The sequence below is a fragment of the Hylobates moloch genome, unplaced genomic scaffold, assembly GCF_009828535.3.
Source record: "Hylobates moloch isolate HMO894 unplaced genomic scaffold, HMol_V3 SCAFFOLD_7, whole genome shotgun sequence".
Classification (NCBI taxonomy): Eukaryota; Metazoa; Chordata; class Mammalia; order Primates; family Hylobatidae; genus Hylobates; species Hylobates moloch.
Window position 1 is genome coordinate 100,244,453 of NW_026652282.1, and position 9,741 is coordinate 100,254,193.

General features: G+C 43.0%; 1 pseudogene; it reads left to right on the forward strand.

The window, feature by feature from the left end:
- Nucleotides 1-5,458, forward strand: part of LOC116811167 (protein cordon-bleu-like) — a 62,115-nt pseudogene extending 56,657 nt beyond the window's left edge.
- Nucleotides 5,459-9,741: the final 4,283 nt, after the last annotated feature.

Below are 9,741 nucleotides of genomic sequence, written 5' to 3' on the forward strand. Positions count from 1 at the left end.
CTGGGTTCAAGCGATTCTCCTGCCTCAGACTCCCAAGTAGCTGAGAATACAGGTGCCTGCCACCACACCCGGCTACTTTTTTTATTTTTAGTGGAGTTGGGATTTCACCATGTTGCCCAGCCTGGTCTCGAACTCCTGACCTCAGGTGATCCACCTGCCTTGGCCTCCCTAAGTGCTGGCATTCTTTTTTTTTTCTTTTGAGATAGTCTCACTCTGTCACCCAGGCTGGAGTGCAGTGGCCAATCTCGGCTCACTGCAAGCTCCACCTCCCGGGTTCACACCATTCTCCTGCCTCAGCCTCCTGAGTAGCTAGGACTACAGGCGCCTGCCACCATGCCTGGCTAATTTTTTGTATTTTTAGTAGAGACGGGGTTTCACTCTGTTAGCCAGGATGGTCTCGATCTCCTGACCTTGTGATCCTCTTGTCTCAGCCTCCCAAAGTGCTGGGATTACAGGCATGAGCCACCGCACCTGGCCTGGCATTCTTCTTTCTGTCCCTATGAATTTGACTCATTCTAGTACCTCATATAAGTGGAATCATACAGTATTTGTCTTTTTGTAACTGGCTTATTTCACTTAGTACAATGTACTCAAGGTTTATCCATGTTGTAAAATATGTCAGAATTTCCTTCCTTTTCAAGGCTTAATATTCCATTGTGTGTATATACTGCATTTTGTTTATCAATTCATCCAACAATGGACACTTGGGTTGCTTCCACATTTTAGCTATGGTGAATAATGATGCTACAAGCATGAGTATACAAATATCTCTTAAAAATCCTGCTTTTCCATTTTTTGAGTATACACACAGAAGTGAGAATTGCTGAATTATATGGTAGTTCTGTTTTTAATGTTTTAAGGAACTGCCATACTTTTTGTTTTTTTTTTTTGAGACGGAGTCTCGCTCTGTCGTCCAGGCTGGAGTTCAGTGGCGTGATCTTGGCTCACTGCAGGCTCCGCCTCCCGGGTTCATGCCATTCTCCTGCCTCAGCCTCTCGCATAGCTGGGACTACAGGCACCCGCCACCATGCCCAGCTAATTTTTTGTATTTTTAGTAGAGACGGGGTTTCACCGTGTTAGCCAGGGTGGTCTCGATCTCCTGACCTCATGATCTGCCCACCTCGGCCTCCCAAAGTGCTGGGATTACAGGCTTGAGCCACTGCGCCCGGCCAGGAACTGCCATACTGTTATCCACAGTAGAGACCGTACCATTTTACATTCCCACCAATAGTACACAAGGGTTCTAGTTGCTCCATAGCTTCACCAATGCTTTTTTTTTTTTGTATTTCAAATGGGTGTGAGGTGGCACTTTTTTTTTTTGACAGAGTCTCGCTCTGTCACCGAGGCTAGAGTGCAATGACACGATCTCAGCTCACTGCCACCTCCACCCAGGTTCAAGTGATTCTCATGCCTCAGCCTCCTGAGTAGCTGGGACGACAGGCAACTGCCACCACGCTGGCTAATTTTTGTATTTTTTGTCAAGACGGTGTTTCACCATGTTGGCCAGGATGGTCTTGAATTCTCGGCCTCACGTTATCTGCCTGCCTCAGCATCCCAACGTGCTGGGATTACAGGCATGAGCCACTGTGCCTGACTGGCACTTTTGTTTTTGAAAGATATTTGTACTGCGTATGGCAGCTTTTTCTTCTTTCTTTCAACTCTTTAAAGATCTTTTTCTGCTGCTATCGTGGTTGTATTATTTCCCACAAGAAATCTCCCATCATCCTTGTCTTTGTTCCTTTGTGCATGTCTTTTTTCTCTGGCTGCTTTTTAACTTTTTCTCCTTATCACTGATTATGAGCAATTTGATTATGACCTGCCTTGGTAGTGTTCTGTTCATGTTTCTTGTGCTGGGAGTTCATTGATCTGCTGTGATATGTAGGTTTATAGCTTTCATCAAATTTTGAAAACATGGGCAAATATTTCTTCAACTGTTGTTTTGTTTCCTCTCCCTTTTCTCCTCTCCTCTGGGGATTACAATTACACATATATTAAGTTGCTTGAAGTGGTTCAATAGCTCACTGAATCTCTTTTCATTTTTTAATAATTATTTTATTATTCTCTCTTTCATTGGATAGTTTCTATTGACATGTTTTCAAGTTCATTTATCTTTCCTTCTGAAATGTCTGATCTATTGTTAATCCTATCAGTGTGTTTTATCTCAGATACTATAATTTTCATATCTAAGTTTCATTTTCATCTTTTTAATATATTACGTGATTCTACATAACTTTTTTACCATTTAAAATACAATTATAATAAATCTTTAAATATCCTGGTCTACTGATTCTAACATATATGTTAGTTCTGGGTCCATTTTAACTAATTGATTTTTAAAATTACTTGAACATAGTTTTATCCTTTTCAGTCTTTCTTTTAAGATCTGTTAGGTTGGAGCACAGCAGTGTTTTTTTCTAGGGCTAATTATTTCCCACTACAAGGGAAGACCCTTCTGAATAATCTATCAATTTACCATTAATTATGAGGTTTTCCAGTCTGCCTATTTGGGACAGACAGTATTTCAGGTTCTGTGTATATGTTGGGTACTGTTCCTTTTTTTTTTTTTTTTTTGAGATGGAGTCTTGCTCTGTCGCCCAGGCAGGAGTGCAGTGGTGCAATGTCACCTCACTGCAAGTTCCGCCTCCTGGGTTCACACCATTCTCCTGCCTCAGCCTCCCGAGTAGCTGGGACTACAGGTGCCCGCCACCATGCCCAGCTAATTTTTTGTATTTTTAGTAGAGATGGTGTTTCACCATGTTAGCCAGGATGGTCTCGATCTCCTGACCTCGTGATCCGCCTGCCTCAGCCTCCCAAAGTGCTGAGATTACAGGCGTGAGCCACTGCGCCCGGCGGGGTACTGTTCCTTTTAGTCCTCTTGTATAGTCCTTTCCGTGGCTTCTGGTAGTTTCCTCACATGTACACACCTATCAGTAGTTGAAGGTGACCCACCAAAGCTCTCTAGAGTTCTCCTTCTGTGTAATTCTCTCCTTTCTGGTATTCTTCCCTGCAGTCTAGCTGCTTTGAGCTCCCCGAACTCTCAGTCCTGTCTCTTCAACTCAGGGAGTCCTCCTGGCTCTACCTCCCCCTCCCTGTGCCACAGCCAGGAGACTCTCTTCAGTCAGTAATCTGGACAATCCTAGAGCTCACCTCACTTATTTCTCTTCTCTCAGGGAATCACTGCTCTTCTTGTCTGCTGTCCAGCGTATTGGAAACCATTTCATATATTTGATCCAATATTCAGTCATTTCAAATGTGAGGGTAAATTCAGTCTCTATTATTTCATACTGGCTAGAAGTGGAAGTACCAACTAATGGTTTCTAAATATAAATTTAAATGAATTAAAATTAAATAAAAATTAAAATTCAGTTCATCAGTTGTACTAGCTGTATTTCAAGCACTCAAACGTTGCATGTAGCTATTGTATTGGACAGCACAGTCTTACCTGTGCTGGGTAAAAAGTTATCTTTTTACACTTTAAGCTACTTAGTTAACAACTATAAACCTAGTTAATAATTATTTATATTAAATTGTCTTTGATCAAATAGCTCATGTGATTTCTTTCTTCTGATTAGACCCTGCTTGATACATTTATTCAGGTAGTTCCAGTATCAAGGAAGTATGGTGACAGGCCTTAGAATCTTAATGACATGGGTTCAGTTGTCACTTACTAGCTGTACAAGCAAATTACTTCATCTAGCTAACTCTTAGAATATTACCAGGAAAAATGAGGAGAATGTTACCAGGAAAAATGAGGATAATATTACCTGCTTCCCAGAGTTTGTTGTGAGGATATATGAAAAAATCTGACACATAGTAGATGCTCAATATATAGTATTTCCTTTTATTAATTTCTTCATCATCATCCTCCGAGCACTTAGATCTATCCATCTCAGCAACAGCTTCCAAGAGTATTTCTTCCCATCGTCCTGTCAAAACCACAATGTGCTTTGTCCCTTTTCCTTGGGACTGTTTTTCCGCAAAGGTTTATCTTGAAAAGCAATCGTGGGTACTGCAGCACACTGGCTGGAGAAAAGGACTTTGGATGCATGACTCTCCCACTCCCAAAAACAGCCCCACGACCCGCTGCCCCGCACCACTTTGGCCCAGCTCAGGTGAGATGTATACCTGCCAGAGCGCAATGATGGGTGTTTGGCTCTTGTTTCTGCTTTGAGTTCTTTTCAAGGGGCCAGGACTCTAGCTGCATAGTTGTGCAGGGAACTACGCACCAAAAGCAAGTGAACAAGTCTGAATAGTATGGATCGATTGCTTACCAGAGCCAGGCACCACCAAAAGAAATGTGCACACTTTATCCCATGTAATCCTTCCTCTGGGCCTAAAAGAGCAGCTGGTGTGACTGCAGACACCCACCTCACGTCATGGAGAGCTGAGTGTATGCCGATGGGGGCTCTTGAGACCCCAGGTGTGCCTGGGAGGAGAGGAGGAAGAAGATGAAGGCCCGTGCTCCCCAGCCTCCTGGAAAGGCTGCCACTCTGCAAGTGCACAGCCACCAGAAGACCCCAACGACGGGGCCCTCAGGTCGCAGCAGAACCTGGTCCGCATGAAGGAGGCGCTGAGGGCCACCATCATGGACGTCACCATGGTCCTGCCCAGCGAGTTGGAGAAGAGGAGCATGCTCAATGGGAGCCATGCAATAATGGACCTACTAGTTGAACTTTGCCTTCAGAACCACCTGAATCCATCCCACCACGCCCTTGAAATTTGGTCTTTGGAGACCCAACAACCTTTGAGTTTTAAGCCAAATACTTTGATTGGGACCCTGAATGTGCATACTGTGTTTCTGAAAGAAAAATTTCCTGAAGAAAAAATTAAGCCTGGTCCCTCTAAGGTGCCTGAGAAATCTGTGTGTTTGGTCGTGAATTACTTGCGGACACAAAAAGCTGTTGTGCGTGTGAGCCCTGAGGTTCCTCTCCAGAATATTCTCCCAGCCATTTGTGCAAAATGTGAGGTCAGCCCAGAGCACATGGTTCTCCTCAGGGACAACATTGCCAGGGAGGAGCTGGAGCTGTCGAAGTCCCTGAATGAGCTTGACATAAAGGAGCTCTACTCGTGAGACAACAGAAGACAAACCTTTAGAAAATCATCACTTGGCAATGATGAGACAGATAAAGAGAAGAAAAAATTTCTGGGATTTTTCACAGTTAATAAAAGAAGCAATAGTAAGGCTGAGCAGCTCGTGCTGTTGGGTGCAGACAGCGGTGAGAGCACCTCCAGGCTGCCCCTGGGAAGGGGCTTGAATGGCTGTTTAACGACACCCAACTCTGCATCCGTGCACTGACATTCCATTACACTGGGTCCATCCCTCTTGCTGGGCAGCATCTCAGGGGTGTCTGTGAAGTCAGAGATGAAGAAATGCTGAGCCCCTCCTCCTCCAGGTTCAGGGCCACCTGTGCAAGACAAGGCATTAGAAAGGGCTGGACATAGTGCCTCATGCCTGTAATCCCAGCACTTTGGGATGCTGAGGCAGGAGAATCACCTGAGGTCAGGAGTTCGAGACCAACCATGGCCAACATGGTGAAAACTCATCTCTACTAAAAATACAAAATTAGCCAGGCATGGTGGTGCAGGCCTGTAGTCCCAGCCACTCAGGAGGCTGAGGCAGGAGAATCACTTGAACCTAAGAGGCAGAGGTTGCAGTGAGCCGAGATCATGTCACTGAACTCCAGCCTGAACAACAATATATATATATATATATATATAATGTGTATATATATACGTATATATATATATGATGTGTATATATATACGTATATATATGATGTGTATATATATACGTATATATATGTGTGTGTGTATATATATACGTATATATATGTGTGTGTATATATGTATATATATGTGTGTGTATATATATGCGTATATGTGTGTGTATATATATACGTATATATACATATATACACATAGGTATATATATACGTATATATATATTTTCTAATGTGACTGACTTATTTTGAGTACTTCATGATATGTTAGCTGCATTTTCATAAAAAGAAATTTAGGCACAAATGGTACCTTTTTCTTGTACGGGTCTATGATAAGATTATGCAAATGGAAAACACGAAGCTGTTTCTTCTGATTAAAAAAAGCAATCATGGCAGAACAAAGCTAGAGGACTAATACTTCCTGATTTCAAAACTTACTACATAGCTACAGTAAAAACTGTGGTACTGCAAAAGACAGACATATTGAACAATGGAATAGAATAGAGAGCCCAGAAAGAAACTGTCACATATATGGTCAAATGATTTTTGACAAGGGTGCCAAGAACTATTCAATGGGGAGAGGACAGTCTTTTCAACAAATGATGCTAAGAAAACTGTATATCCATCTACACGTTAAAAGAATGAAGTTGGACCCTTACCTAACACCATATACAAAGATTAACTAAAAATGAATTAAATACATAAATAGAAGACCTAAAACTACAAAATTCTTAAAAGAAAACATAGGGCAAAACTTCATGACATTGGATTTGGCAATGATTTATTGGATATGACACCAAAGGCACAGGCAACAACAAAAAAAATGAACACATTGGACTTCATGAATATTTTAAAAATTTTGTACATTGAAGGATAGTATCAGCTAGGTACAATGGCATGTGTCTCTGATACCACCTACGTGGGACTAAAGCAAGAGGATCAGTCCAGGAGTTTGAGGCCAGCCTGGGCAACATAAGGCAACCCTGTCTCTAAAACATAATAATAATAAAAAAAAATAGTATCAGGCTGGGTGTTGTGGCTCATGCCTGTCATCCTAGCACTTTGGGAGGCTGAGGCAGAAGGATCACTGGAGCTCAGGTGATGTTTGTTTGTTTGTTTGTTTGTTGTGAGACAGAGTCTCACTCTGTCGCCCAGGCTGGAGTGCAGTGGCGTGATCTTGGCTCACTGCAAGCTCTGCCTCCTGGGTTTATGCCATTCTCCTGCCTCAGCCTCCGGAGTAGCTGGGACCACAGGCACCCGTCACCACACCCAGCTACATTTTTTGTATTTTTAGTAGAGACGGGTTTTCACCATGTTAGCCAGGATGGTCTCGATCTCCTGACCTCGTGATCCGCCTGCCTCAGCCTCTCAAAGTGCTGGGATTACAGGCATGAGCCACCGCAGCCCGCTGAGCTCAGGAGTTTGAGACCAGCCTGGGCAACATAGTGAGACCTCATCTCTACAAAAAAAAAAAAAATTAAAAATTAACTGGGTGTGGTGGTTCACCCATGTAGCCCCAGGTACTTGGGAGGCTGAGATGGGAGGATCACTTGAGCCTAGGAGGCTAAGGCTGCTGTGAACCATGATCATGCCACTGCACTCTCACCTGGGCAACAGAGTGAGACCCTGTCTCAAAAAAAAGAAGAGGAAGAGGAAGAGGAAGAAGAAGAAGAAGGAGAAGGAGGAGGAGGAGGAGGAGGAAGAGGAGGAGGAGAAGGAGAGAAGAAGAGAAGAAGAGGAAAAAGAAGAAGAAGGAGGAGGAGGAGGAAGAAGAAGAAGAAGAAAGAAAGAATATCAGCAAAGTAAAAAGCTAACCTACAGAATGGGAGAAAATATTTGCAAATCATATATCTGATAAGAGATTCATATCCAGAATACATGTGGAGAACTCCTAAAACTCAAGCACAACAAAAACAAAACAAGCCAATTCAAAAATGGGCAAAGGACTTGAATAGACATTTCTCCAAAGATACACAAATGGCCAAAAAGCACAAGGAAAGATGCTCAACATTACTAATCGTTAGAGAAATACAAGTCAAAAACACAATGAGATACCACTTCACATCCATTAGGATGGCTACTATAAAAAAAAAAACAGAAAATAGAAGTGTTTGTGAGGATGTGGAGAAATTTGAACCACTGTGCACTATTGGTGGGAATGTAAAATCATACAGCTGCTATGGAACACAGTATGATGGTTCCTCAAAAAATTAAAAACAAAAATACTTTATGAGGCCAGGCATGGTGGCTCACGCCTGTAATCCCAACACTTTGGGAGGCCAAGGTGGGTGGATCACCTGAGGTCAGGGATTTGAGACCAGCCTGGCCAACATGGTGAAACCCTGTCTCTACTAAAAATACAAAAGTTAGCTGGGTGTGGTGGCGTGCACCTGTAGTCCCAGCTACTCAGGAGGCCGAGGCAGGAGAATAGCTTGATCCCAGGAAGTGGAGGTTGCAGTGAGCTGAGATCATGCCACTGTACTCCAACCTGGGCAACAGAGCAAGACTCCATCTCAAAAAAAAAAAAGGGAAGAAGGAGGAAGGAGGAGGAAGGGGGAGGGGGAGAAGGGGGAGAAGAGAAGAAGGAGGAAAAGGAGAAGGAGGAGGAGAAGGAGAAGAAAGAGAAGAAGAAGAAGGAGGAGGAGGAGAAGAAGAAGAAGAAGAAGAGAAGAAGAAGAGAAGAAGAAGAAAAGAAGAAGAAGAGAAGAAGAAGGAAAAAAAGAAGAAGAAGAAGGAAAGAAAAGAAGAAGAAGAAGAAGAAGACATAATACTATATGATCTGAAGAAGAAGAAATAATACTATATGATCCAGCACTTCCACTTCTGGGTATATACTCAAAAGAACTGAAAGCAATGCAGGCTGGGCGTGGTGGTTCACACCTGTAATCCTAGCATGTTGGGAGGCTGAGGAGGGTGGATCGCCTGAGCCCCGGGGTTCAAGAACAGCCTGGGCAACATAGTGGGACCCCATCTCTACCAAAAGAAATACAAAAATTAGTGGGGCATGGTGGCACATGCCTGTAGTCCCAGCTATTTAGGAGGCTGAGGTGGGAGGGTCGCTTGAGCCCGGGAAGTTGAGGCTGCAGTGAGCTGCGATCATGCCACTGCATTCCAGCCTATGTGACAGAGGGGGACCTTGTCTCAAAACAGAAAACAGAAAGCAATTCAATTATTTTCTCTAAGAGTCTCAAAAAGAGATTTGTATGCCCGTGTTCATAGCATCATTATTCATAATAGCTAAAATATGGAAGCAACCCAAGATGAATGGATAGCAAAATGTGGTATATACATACAATCGAATATTATTAAACTTTAAAAAGAAGGAAATTCTGATATATGCTACAACATGGATTAACCTTGAGGATATTATGCTAAGTGAAATAAACCGGTCACAAAAAGACTATATGATTCCACTTGTGTAAGATGCATAGAGTAGTCAAAATAATAGATAAAGTAGAATGGTGGTTCCCATGGGCCAGAGGAAAGGGGCAATGGGTAGTTAATGTTTAATGGTTTAAATGTTGCAGATACCAGGATAAATTCACTTTTGTCAAACCCAAACGAATTGGAGCCAGGAAAGCAGGAAGGAGGAGAGTTCATGCCTGCATGTATGAGATAAAGACTGTGTCTCAAGGACCTTCTAAAATAACCCCACAAGATATTCCTTTTATAGGACTGCAGCAATTCAGATAAGATGGTCTGGAAAGAACACTTGGCTAGCACAGCATCTCCATCAATGAACTGATGCCAACTCTGATTTTGAACCTCCTGAACAAATGAACTTCGTTTCCAACAGCTTATGTAAAATTATTTTCGCCAATAAAGCTTCCACTTCCCCTCCCTTTTTTTTTTTTTTTTTTGAGATGGAGTCTCGCTCTGTCACCCAGGCTGGAATGCAGTGGCGCGATCTCCTCTCACTGCAAGCTCCGCGTCCCAGGTTCACGCCATTCTCCTGCCTCAGCCTCCCGACAGCTGGGACTACAGGCGCCCACCACCACACTCAGCTAATTTTTTTTTTTTT